Here is a 13631-nt window from a genome sequence, read left to right on the forward strand (position 1 = left end):
CAGAGATAGACCTAGATTTTTTTTTATATTTAGCGTCCCGCCCCTTTTTTCTCTGTGCGTTTGCCTTTAGCCGCACAATATATACATGTCCCTGTCAGCAGATACCAGGCAGAAGATGCTGCTTGGCCGCTCCAATTGTGTTTTAAACAAAATCAGAGCGGCCGGGCAGGATTTCTGTCTGCCTCTCAGCTGACACGGACAAGAATTTAGTGATTGCCCCGATCGCCACACCCTCTGGAGGCGCCACTGCTGGCACCAAAACTTTAGCAGCAGATCCTTTAAGTCCTGTAAGTTGCGAGGTTTTGACTCTATGGCTTGGGATTGTTTTTCCAGCACATATGATGCTCGATCGGATTGAGATCTGGGGCATTTGAAGTCCAAGTCAACACCTTGAACTCTTTGTCATGTTCCTCAAACCATTCCTGAACAATTTTTGCTGTGCAACAGCATGCATTATCCTGCTGAAATAGGCCACTGCCATCTGGGAATAACGTTGCCATGAAGTGGTGTACTTGGTCTGCAACTATGTTTAGGTAGGTCGTACATGACAAAATAATATCCACTTGAATGCCAGGACCCAAGGTTTCCCAGCAGAACATTGCCCAGAGCATCACACTGCCTCCCCTGGCTTGCCTTTCTTCCCATAGTGCATCCAGATGGCATCTCTTCCCCAGGTAAACGACGCAGATACACCTGACCGGCCACATGTTCATCAAACTAGGCCACGTTCTTCCCTTGTTCCATGGTTCAGTTCTGGCGCTCATGTGCCCATTGTAGGCGCTTTCAGTGGTGGATAGGGTTCAGCATGGGCACTCTGGCTGGTCTGTGGCTTCGCAGCCCCATATTCAGAAAGCTGCGATGCACTGTGCGTTCTGACACCTTTTTATCATATCCAGCATTAACTTTTTCAGCAATTTGTGCTACTGTACTTCTGTGGGATTGGACCAGACGGGGTAGTCTTTGCTCCCCTTGGGCTCCCATGGCCCTGTCGGTGGTTCAACAGTTGTTCTTCCTTGGACCACTTTTTGTAGGTACTAACCACTGTATATCGGGAACACCCCACAAGACTTGTTGTTTTGTAGATGCTCTGACCCAGTTGTCTAGCCATCACAATTTGGCCTTTGTCAGAGTCTCTCAGATCCATATGCTTGCCCATTTTTCCTGCTTTCAACAGATCAACTTCAAGAACTGTTTACTTGTTGCCTAATTTCTCCCACCCCTTGACAGGTGCCACTGTAACAAGATAATTAATGTTATTCACTTAATTTGTCAGTGGTTTAAATGTTGTAGCTGGTCAGTATATATAGAATGGGCATGACCAACCCCCTCCCATCTCAAATAAACTGGAAATGATGTGTGTACTAGTGTTAGGTGCACGTAGCTCCTCCTTCATGAACAGTGCAGTTTGAAGCAGGACATACCTCCCAACTATCCTTGCATCATCACCCAATGTCAGGACTGCCCCACCAGAATCAGGACATTTGGCAGACCTGTCCTGCTCTCTCTTATCTCTTCTTACTGTTTTGACTACCTGCTGTTGGTGTCTTCAGCTCAGTTGCTGCTTGTCTGGATCTTGAAATGTTGGGACCTTGTTTGGAAAAAAGTATATGAAATGTGGGAAGTCTAGCAATAAGTGAAGCCTATAGGCTTCCCTCCCCCCAACTAGCCCCATCGCTAAATCAATAGCACCTACATTTAATGATTAGGCCCAACCTACAACCAACAGAGACATATTATTAATAGCATTCATATTTAATAAATAGATTTATTACCCCAACAACCATTAAATTAATAGAATTCACATTTACTTTATACACCTATTTCCCTCCCAAATAGCCCCACATTAAATAAGTTTAGATTTAATAAGTAACCCTCTCCCCCTATATAGCCCAATATTACATGAATGTCATTCACATTTAATAAATACACATATTTTTCCACCTAAATAGCCCCAACATTTGTTTAATATAATCCAAGTTTAATACTTAAACCTTTTTTCCCCCATACTGTCCTGGAATTATATAAAATTAGTATTCACATTTAATAAATAGCCTTCCTTTTCAAATTCAGCCCCACATCCACTTAATAGTGCAAAACCACCCCAGCATTAAATAAATAGTGGCGTTCAATCCCTATCATCTGCTCACGCTCCGCGCTCCTCCCCAATTCCATTACAACTTTGCAGCCTGGTTCACTTATTTCCTGTCCTTTGACATGCCTATTTTCATACTTCGCGATTTCAACATTCCCATTGATAATCCCACTGTCTCTTCTGACAACAAACTTTTTTCACTTAGTTCCTCCTTTGGTCTCTCTTAATGGACCTCATCTTCCACCCACCGTAATGAGCACTCCCTTGACCTTTTCTTATCCCTTAGACCCCTGATGAAGACTTAGTGACGAAACGCGTTGGGGTCCAATGGGAGCTCGAGTCTAGTTACCGTGACAACACAACCCGGAAGTCAGTGGGAAGCTGACCGTGAGACAGAGCTGTAGACGATTGTGACAGCGTGTTTAAAGATACCCTTATGAGAACTTCTTTTACTTGCTAAATGTAAGTGAATTTTATCCTGTGTTTTATTAAATGTTTTATGGGATTATCACACCATTGGAGAATCGATTTTTGTCTTCTTATCTCCCGCATACATGAATCACTCGGGGGGAAGGTTTGAATGTTAATGAAGACACTCCTGATGGTCGTTATGAATTATTCCAAGATGTTGTTACGATTTGAACATTTGGGACTAAAGCATTGATATCGTGATTATGAACTTTTATTTCCATATTTGAGGCATATATGTCGCCTCTTTTAATTCAGGCACTGATTGATATTGAAAAAACCACTTGTTCCTACCCGTCCCATTTGCGCCTTATCCCATATTCTATCTATATTTTCTTATCCCTACTGCTCCCACTCTCCAACCACAACCTCCTTTCCTTCAGCCTCACCTAACCTCATGCCCTCCCTCCTGCACCCAAATCCACAGGTACACAACGAAACCTAAATACTCTTAACCCAATCCACTACTCATTTCACTAAAACAACTATTTTCTCCAATGACTACATTGTCCTGTCCTAATCAGGCTTCCTCTTTCTATAACAAAACACTCCAATTCAACACTAGACAATGCAGCCCCAGCTACTTCATATAGTCTCCTATGATCCAAACCCCAACCATGGCACACAAAACAGACCCGCTACTTGCAAAAGTGCTCCCACACTGCAGAGCCTCGCTGGAGGAAATCTTGTCCTTATCCTGATTTCTTCCACTATAAATTCATTCTTTCATCTTGCAGCACTGCCCTTTCAATTGCCAAACAAACATTCTTCAAATCTCTAATATCCACCCAGTCTTCTAACCCACATCGCCTCTTTGCCACCTTCAACTCACTTCTCTGCCCATCTGAACTTCCTCCCCCTTCCTTCCTCACAGCCCATGATTTTGCCACCTATTTCAAAGACAAAATCGACACCATTCAATAAGATATTTCCTCATGCCAAATTTCACTCACTCCACCCACCTTTATCTACACTCCCCAATTCACCCTTAATTCATTCTCTCTAGTAACTGAAGACAAACTCTCTGCACTCATCTCATCATTTCACCCTACAACCTGTGCCCTCAACCCTATTCCCTCCCAGCTTCTCCGCTCCCTCTCCTTCACTGCATAACCACGCCTATCTCACTGTCAGGGTTCCCAAGGCAAGACCACGAAGAGAAAGTAGGTGAACAAAGTGGTTTATTAGAAACAAAGGTAATACAGGTTCAGGATGCAATAACTGGTAAAGCAGAATTACTGTATAACCACAGTTCTTAACAGTGGAATAGGCAATACTGTAAAGCGATGGTGAGATGAGTAACCCGCGGGTTGAAGGGTTGGATACCTCAGGAAAAGGTGGCGAGACGAGTAGCCTGCGGGTTGCAGGGTCAAATACATCTATGAAGGTTGTGAGATGAGTAGCCTGCAGGTTGCAGGGTTGGATACCTCTGGAAGAGGTGGTGAGATGAGTAGTCTGCGGGTTGCTGGGTTGGATACCTCTGGAAAGGTGGTGAGACTCAGAAGCCAGGTAATGCTTGAGAGCAGACAGTAGGTAACGGTGGAAGTAACCTGAACAGGTTACAATGAGAAGCAATGAGCTGTAGAAAGCAGAAGCACAGAAATCCACACAGGTGTATTAACTCAGGAACCAGATAGATGATGAGCTGTGTCTGCAGCAGGGGAATGAACAGCAAAACCACAAGGTAAGAATAACTAGGAACAGGAGTCAAAGGATTGCTTCCTATCAGGTTGAGTGACCTGATGATCTGGCCCAGACTGCTGGGCAAGGCAGTCTTATAAGAAGTAGTGGCAGGTGTGAATCATCCTGAGAATACAAGCTTAGCTCAGCAGGAAGGGAAACAGTTCAAGCGCCACAGTGGCCCCTTTGGTGACTTGGTGGCACTGCATGCTAAATGTATCCAGAAAGACCAACATAGCTTCTGGCAAACTGGAGCTGCAGGAGGCAGATCGTGACACTCACCTCTTCAACCTGTCTCTCTCGACTGGCATATTTCCATCCTCTTTTAAACATGCGCTCATCACACCAATTCTAAATAAACCATCTCTTGATCCAGCCTCCCTCTCCAACTACCACCATATTTCTCTCCTCCCCTTTGCCTCCAAACTACTTGAGCGATTAGTGTACAAACACTTATGTCATTTTCTCGCCTCTCATTCCATTCTCTACTCTCTGCAATCTTGCACCTCCTACATTCCAATGAAATTGCTCCCACAAAAGTAATCAATGATCTACTTACTGCAAAGTATTTCTCCATACTCATTCTTCTGGACCTCTTTGCTGCTTTTGACACTGTTGATCATCTTCTTCTCCTATACAACCTTTACTCCATTGGCCTTCGTGACACAGTTCTTTTCTGGTTCACTTCCTACCTATTGAACCGCTCCTTTAGTGTCACATCCTCCCCTCTATTACCACTATCTGTTAGGGTCCCACAATGCTCTGTTTTTGGCCAATTTACTTTTTTCATTGTATACCACTTCTCTTAAGGCATTAATTTGCTCATTCAGCCTACAATTCCACCTTTATGCTAATGACACACAAATCTATATGAGTCATCACCTGCCCTCATATCTCGGTCACTGTCAATAACAAACTTGACTCCACGCTCTGCTTTATTACTCACATCCATAGTCTGTCAGGCGCCATCCCGCTGTCTCTTCAGGACGGTCGCCTGCTTCTCCCCCACGCGTCTGGTTGCCTGGCAACCAGACGCGGAAGTTCTGGTCGCCCGGCGCATGTGCGTCCCATTGATAGGCAATGGGACGCTGCTCTAGACTCGCAGTGACAGCTGAGAACAGCGCCGCCACCCCTGCTGTACCATTGGCTCCTCAGGCTTTATAAGGAACTTCCTGTGTGCACACCTGTGCCAGAGTATCAACCTGCCTCCAGCGTTTCCTGTGTTTCCAGTTCCTAGCCTTGCTCCTGACTTCTCTTGTTTGCCTGTGACCCTTCTGACCCGGACCGTTTTGACCACCCCTTTTGGATCTCCCTTCTGTACTGCGATTCCAGACGTTACCGACCCGGCTTGTCTCACTACCCCTCCGGATATTCCTTGTGTACTTCTATTGGTCAGTACAGTTACCGACCCAGCCAGTCTGACACTCTCCTCTCGTATCTCGCTATTTGACTTGTGGAAAGACCGCGATCTGCGTGTTCCTGCAGCAGAGTCCATACCTCCTTGCGGGGGTCCCTGGTGAATACCAGGGGCACGTTATATTCCGCACCTTCCTCTGAGTAGTGCCAAGGATAGCAGGTACGCCACATATAAGTCGTGACACTCTCCCAGTCCTGTCGATTTCACCTTAAAAACATTGGCAGAATACGCCCTTTTCTTATTAAAAATGCTGAAGAAAATCTCTTCATTCTCTCATCATTTCCTGTCTTAGCTGTTGCAACCTCCTGCTATCTGGCATTCCAGCCATCCATATATCCACACTTTAACCCATCCTAAATGCTGCTGCACCACTTTTCAAATCCCTACACTGGCTTCCTGTGTCCTCCAGAATTAAATTCAAATTACTCACCCTTACCTACAAAGCCCTCAACAACACTACCCCTGCATACTTCTCAAGTCTCATATCGAAATACTCTCCCTCCCACCCTCTTGGATCTACCTCTGACCTGCGCCTTGTCTTGTCTCTGATAGCCACCTCTTACCAGCACCTACAGATTTCTCCCGTGCTCCTTATGGAATTTCCTACCACGCTCAATCAGACTTTCCCACTGCCTTCAAATCTTTAGACGCTCTTTGAAAACCCATCTCTTTTTTAGAGGTGACCTTATCCCCTATGCACCCTCACAGCTGTCCCAATCTCCACTGTAAGCCATACTAGCTCCTCTTGTTTCAGCTGTGTCCTCTTACATTTAGAATGTAAGCTCTCTATTGAGCAGAATCCTTCATACCCTTTGTTTTCATATCCACGTTTATTTTGTCTACCTTGTATGTCCCTGTTATATGTATGTATTGTTTTCCCAAATGTATGGCGCTGTGGAGCACTGTGGTGTCTTACCAAACTACAATAATCAGCCCCCCTTACCATGACCGCACTGTTATTTAAATATGCCCTGCCATCAAATTAATTCTCCCTATTAATAAATTAATACATCCTACCCACTATAATTAGCACTCACGCTAACCATTAAGTACATAACCCAGCATTCACCTGCAATACTGCATCCCTCTCTCCGACTCACGCTTACCATCTTTCTCTGGGGCTGTGTTGGAGAGGCAGAGTCTTCTGTCTACCTCTTGTTTCTTGCACAATGCGACGGTTCACAAGTCATGAGATCAAGTCAACGTTGTAGAAGCGTGTACGTACTAAGGAGAAGATAGGAGAGGATCCTGCCACATACAGTGTTGTTGGTCCTGGGAGAAGGACCAGTCTGTTAGTTCTGTTTCTGGACAACTGGAAACTCCCTTCCCCCCTAAGTTCACATATATATATATATATATATATATATATATATATATATATATTGTGGCAAGAGCCCGCTACTGCAGAAGCACACGCGTACAACTTCTTCCTTTTTATGGTTCTTTATTGTCAGGATGGTAATAATGTTTTGACACCGTATACTTGCACAGCAATTATGGAGACCCTCAACGCTTACTATACATAGTCCAGCTCTCTGTCCAGATCAGCCAGCTAGCCCAGCGTTGATCTCCCTGAACAATGAAACAAGCAGGGTTTTATACCTGACACTCCTCCCACAGGCCTAGCTTGATGGACAGGTGACACCCACCTTCTCTTTAAAAGGAAACGACCCATCCCTGGCTCTGTTTAGACTATCAGACCCACCCTGTCCGTTTGCTGAGAGGAAGCAGCTTTTAAATCATGTAAGTAAACCAATTTTAAACTACATATATGTTTTTACCTGGTTTAATCTCCACCTAGGTACATAACTGTGCCAATGTTTTACTCTACTTCCCTGCTTTCTCTGCATATTGCCAGCTAAATGCCTCCTTTTGTTACAATATATATATATATATGTATATATATATATATATAGATAGATATGCTAGCATTTCATTGATTTATGATAAGTAATAACTGTATTATTATTTGTTAACCAGAGCGTGTATGGTGACCGTGAGTGGCACCAAAAGTGGGAGTAGGTGAAATTTATCATTGTTCTTGACATTCTATTGTTCACACTCAATTTACCTCACCTTATCCTACATATCCATTATTGATTTAGAATTTTTGATCATACCTACTTACCATCCCATCACCTTGGAATAAATTTTCCTCACTCTATTTATATACATTTTCAGGTGTGTGCCAAATTATTGTCAGAGAGTGTGCAGTGGTGTACAAGAGGCTTCCTGATTGGACTGCTGATGGAACATTTAGTATTCCGTATCCCGTCCCGTGTAACAAAGACTCGGGTGGAGGCACTGCCCTAAAGATCAGAAGTGAGACACGCCAATTTTCAGTGTCATCACCATCCCTTGCTAGAGTGGCAAGAAAGAGGTGTTATATTGGAGACACTGCTGAGATCAAAAAAATTCATACTCAGATCATTTACCAAGCAGGTTGTCAAAGTATCAGCGAGACGAAACTGGATCCTTGTAGTTCAGCTGGGAATGGTGTGACCTAGGGCAGCAGTCTAACAGAATGGAAGGTATTCGCCAGGGATCCCCGCAAGGGAATTTGGACTTTGTGACTTCCACTCTGCAGGTCGCGGCCCCCTAGGGAATTTCCCAACGAACCATGAGGGAGAGAGCGAAGGATTTACAGGTATTCGCCCACAGAAGAATGTAGAAGAGGTAGGACAACTGTGGTGGTGGAGATAGAAGAGAAGATCTGCGGTGTTTCCACTGAGGAGTGGAAATGCTGCAATGATCTGCAGTGTTACCACTAAGGAATGGAAATGCTGAGATGCTCTGTGGTGTTACCATTGAGGTGTGGAAATGCTGACGGCAACACAGAGAGCGCAGGATCGCCATATCCTGCAAAACACACAGGAACCCAGGAAAAAGTAGGAATCACTAGAGGGTAGTAATAGCTGTAACCCAGGGAGCTGCTTCCAGCACAGATGATAGTAACTGATTGAAAGAACCAGTCCTGAGTCAAAGGTATGAGGGCTAGACATAGGGGGCTGGTAAATAGGACTGCCAATGACAGGTAGAGCAAGGGGAGAAAGGCTGGTGGTTCTGCGCATGCTCAGAACTGCCGACAGAGGAAGAACCGGCAGGCTGGATCAACGCCGGTGAGTGCAACCGGGCAGCCGCTGCAGAGCCAGAGAATGTGTGCTGGTGGGAATGGAGCGGAAGGGTAGAAGGACAGTGCGCCGGCTCCCGGGCAGACGCCACGGGAGACCGGCGCGTAACAGTACCTTCCCCTCTAAAGGTGGTCACCGAACACCTTGAGCTGAAATTTCTTTAGCAGGAGGGGAGCATTGATGTCAGAAGCACGCGCCCAGGACCGTTCCTCGGGACCGAATCTCTTCCAGTCCACAAGATTTCTAACTCCTTCTCTAGAAGTCTTGGACTCCAAAATATGACTGATCTCAAATTCGTCACCTTGTTGAAGAAGAGGAAGGGTAGTAGGCGTGGAAGGGGAAGAGAACTGATTGATGATAAGTGGTCTTAGTAAGGAAATGTGAAAGGCGTTGGCAATGCGAAGAGCGGATGGTAGCTGTAATTTTGTCAGGCGCCGTCTCCGCACTGACACTTGGTGCAGGAAACGGACGCCTCCATCTTCTCAGCAACCACGTCCTGTTGTCTAGCAGAGGGACGCTATCTCTGCTCACCTGTCTGCAGCCAGCATGTGTTACCGCCAAAATCTCCCTAACCCTATCAGGAGGCACCTTAGGGTATATAAAGCAGCCTCTGACACATGTCTATTGCCAGAGTATTTGGTCTTCAGCCTTGCTCCAGCGTTTGTTCCTGTGTTGCTGTTACTTGGATTCTGACCCGGCTTGTTCCTGACTTCTCCTTCGGTTCCTGATTCTGGCTTAGACTGATATTTGTTATTGACCCGTCTTCCTGACCATTCTCCTGCTTCTGATTTGGCTATATCCGTTCCTCTGGTTGTGACCCGGCTTGTTGACTACTCTTCCATCCTGCATCCTGGTGGGCTGTCACCGCTGCCTCAATTGTTACCTCGCCAGCTGACTGATACTGAGGGCCGCGACCTGCGCGTCCCTTGCAGCAAAGTCCATACCTCCTTGCGGGGGTTCCTGGTGAAAACCAGGGGCATGTTAGACTCCGCGCCTCAGTAGCACCAACTGCTGGCAGGTATCATCAATTCCACAGAGTAATTCTGACAAATTTAAATCAAACAGGACTGATTACTTGAGCGATTTTATAAGGGCCAATGTAGCGAGGAGCAAACTTCATACAAGGCACTTTGAGACGAATGTTCCTCGTAGACAGCCACACCTTGTCACCAACTTTCAGGAGGGGAAAAGCTCTGCATTTCCTATCCGCAGCTAACTTGTAGTGAGTAGAGGATATCTTAAGAGATTTTCAACTTGAGAACAGATGGATAAAAAGTCTTCTCGCAGGGCATTAAGTGCTGGAACTTGGGTGGGAGGGAGGGCTGAAAACTCCGTAATGCGAGGATGAGTCCCAAACTCAATGGAAAAATGAGAGGCTGAAGTGGATTTGTGAAATGAGTTCTTGTGAACAAATTCCGCCCAAGGTAGAAGATCAACCCAATTGTCCTATTTGGCAGAAGAAAACATTCTAAGAAACGTCTCAAGATCCTGATTCACCCTTTCGGTTTGACCGTTAGTTTGGGGGTGGTTTGCGGAGGAGAATTTCAAACGAATACCCAGAATATGGCAGAGGGATCTCCAGAACTTAGAGACAAACTGAACACTGCGATCAAAGACAATTTCAGCAGGACAACCATGTAGGCGAAACACCTTCTTCATGAAATGTTGAGCCAAGCGAGCCGAGGAAGGTAAACATATGAGTGGAACGAAATGTGCCATTTTGGAGAAACGGTCTACTATCACCCAAATAGTATTACATTTCTTAGCCAATGGTAAGTCTGTGACAAAGTCCATGCTAATATGGATCCATGGTTTGACAGGCAGAGGGAAAGGGTGCAGCAACCCCGACGGAGCTTGGCGGGGAGATTTGTGTTGAGCAAAGATTGTAAAGGCGGCCACAAAGTCCTTGATCTCAGAGTGGAAGTTGGGCCACCAATACTGCTGGGAAACCAGTTCGGAGGTCTTACGGGAACCAATATGTTCTGCAAAGCGTGAAGCATGGAACCAATGTAAGAGTCTCTTTCGTAGATGAGGAGGAACAAACGTCTTCCCCTGAGGAGGATTGGGGGTAGAGGAAAGTGTGACCAAGTTTAGACATTTAGAATCCAGGATAGGACGTTCCAGGAGGTTCTCTGATCCAGAGGTTACGGTGAAAGCCAGAGACAATACATCCGCCTTCTTATTTTTGAGACCAGGTTTGAAAGTAACCGAATGTCAAAGCAGGTGAAGAAGAGTGACCAGCGGGTTTGACGAAGATTCAGGCATTGGGCTGTCTGAAGGTAGAGTAGATTCTTGTGATCTGTAAAGATCGTAACGGGATGACGGGCCCCTTCCAAGAGGTAGCGCCACTCACTTAAGGCCAACTTCATAGCACGCAATTCCTTGTCTCCTCTAGCATAATTTCCCTCTGCAGGTAGAAGCTTGCAGGAGAAGAACGCCTTGATTAGTTTTCTGGGAAAGAACTGCTCCTACTCCAGCGGAGGAGGCATCCACCTCTAGGAAAAAAGGAAGGTATACATCAGGTTGCCTAAGGATGGGAGCCAAAGAGAAGGCTGTTTTTAGGAATTGAAAGGACTCCAGTGCCTCTGACGACCAAGTTTGGGGATTTGCCCCTTTCTGGGTGAGAGCTACTAAAGGTGCCACAATAGAGGAGTATCCAGAAATAAATCGTCTATAATAATTGTGAAGTCCAAAAACCGCTGGATGGACTTAAGAGTATTCGGCTGGGGTCAGTCTAGAATAGATCGAACCTTCCCAGGATCCATTTGTAGACCTGAACCTGAAACTATATAACCGAGAAAGGGCAACTTGGAGACCTCGAAGGAGCATTTTTCCAGCTTGCAGAATAGACGGTTAGCACGCAATCTGGAGAGAACTTCGGCTACGTGTAGGCGATGAGGCTGAAGATCCCCAGAAAAGATAAGAATTTCCTCCAGGTACACCACCACATAGGAATATAAAAGATCTCATTGACGAAACTCTTAAAAACGGCAGGAGCATTACACAAGCCGAACAGCATGACTAGGTATTCGTAGTGGCCGTCCCGAGTATTAAAAGCCATCTTCTACTTGTCCCTGGACCGAATCCTAATAAGATTGAACGCCCCACGAAGGTCTAGTTTACTGAAGATCTTGGCACCCCTAATACGATCAAAGAGTTCGGTGATCAATGCAATAGGGTAACAGTTTTTTATGGTGATGGCATTTAACCCTTGGAAGACAATTCAGGGGTGAAGAGTTCCGTCCTTCCTTTTCACAAAAAAAACCCGGCCCCGTTTGGAGAGGAGGATGGCCTAATGAAGCCGCATTGCAAATTCTCTTTGATGTAGAGAGTGGTGGCCTCTGTCTCAGGTAGAGAAAGCGGGAAAACCCGACCTCATGGAGAGACTTTCCCGTGTAGAAGGTAAATGGGACAATCCCAGGGGCGATGAGGAGGTAGGCGCTCGGAGGAGGCCTTAGAGAACACATCTGAAAACAAAGAGTACTGGGACGGAAAGTGGGTGCCAAGGCAGTCTGAGCAGTCCCGAGTGGCTGGACGGGCGCCAGGCACCTGTGGGAGCAGGCAGGACCCCAAGCGAGAATTCAATAAGAAGGCCAATCCAGATGCAGAGAGTGTAAGTGGAGCCATGATAATCCAAGGATGATGGGACTGGTAGTCAGAGGAAGAATGGGGAAGTAGATTCTTTCCCAATGCAGAGCCCCTATTTGCAGAGAGAGTAGTCTTGTGCGCCTATGAATGAGACCATTAGAGAGACGGGATCCATCAATGCCGGTAATGACCACTGATCTCTTCAGCAGGACGGTAGGCAAGGCAAATTGGGCTACCATGGACTGCGAGATAAAGTTTCCGGGTGCTCCTGAATCCAACAAGGCATTGCAATGGGTGGATCCATAAGACCAATGTAGGGTGACATGGAATGAACAAGTTAGACCAGAGAGGAGGTTGGAGAGGAAGTGGAAGTCCCTAGTCTGACCTCTCCTGAGCAGGCTAAGGTCTGACGTTTCCCGAACGCTTGGAGCAGGAACTCAGGAGATGACCCGAATCCCCACAATAAAGGCACAATTTGTTTTTCATTCTTCTCTCCCTCTCTTCAGGAGTCAGGAGTCAGGCGGGAGTGACCCAGCTGCATGGGCTCGTCAGTGGAACCGGGCGTTTTAAAAACGAGGGGCTAGACGGAATGAAGGGTGTCTAGGGGGCTCCTTCTCAGACGATCTTTCCCGAAACCGAAGATCCACCCTATTACAGAGGGAGATCAGGGCATCCAAGGTGGGTGGCAATTCTTGAGAGGAGAGGGCGTCTTTGACTTTATCAGAAAGTCCCTGCCAAAAGGCAGCAACGAGAGCTTCGTCGTTCCATTGGAGTTCGGAAGAAAGGGTCCAATTTGACAACTTACTGCGCCACCGAATGCAGTACGTCTCAAGATGCTAGAAGCCGCGGAGGTCACTTTGTCCAGGTTCGTCGATGATCCTCCAGAACGCTGAGGTAAAAGCTGAAACAGCATTAAAGAGATCGTCATTGTGCTCCCAGAGAGGGTAGGCCCATGCCAACGCTTGCCCTGATAGGAGGGAGACCATGTAGGCCACCTTTGACCTAGAAGTTGGAAAATTGTGTGCCAAAAGCTCAAATTGGATGGAGCATTGGTTTAGGAAACCCCATCAAGCCTTTGGGTCACCGTCAAATTTAGATGGGCTAGGCAGACGCAAAGTGGAGTAGGCAGAAGAGGAACCTCTGGCACCTGAACTTGAGGCTGGACTGCCGGAGGTGGAGGAGCCACTTGTAGCACGTCCAAACAAGTAGCCAGAGTCTCATAGTAACTGAATTTGAACAGCATCTTGACGCTCTA

The sequence above is a fragment of the Mixophyes fleayi genome, chromosome 2 (genome assembly GCF_038048845.1).
Source record: "Mixophyes fleayi isolate aMixFle1 chromosome 2, aMixFle1.hap1, whole genome shotgun sequence".
Taxonomy (NCBI): Eukaryota; Metazoa; Chordata; class Amphibia; order Anura; family Limnodynastidae; genus Mixophyes; species Mixophyes fleayi.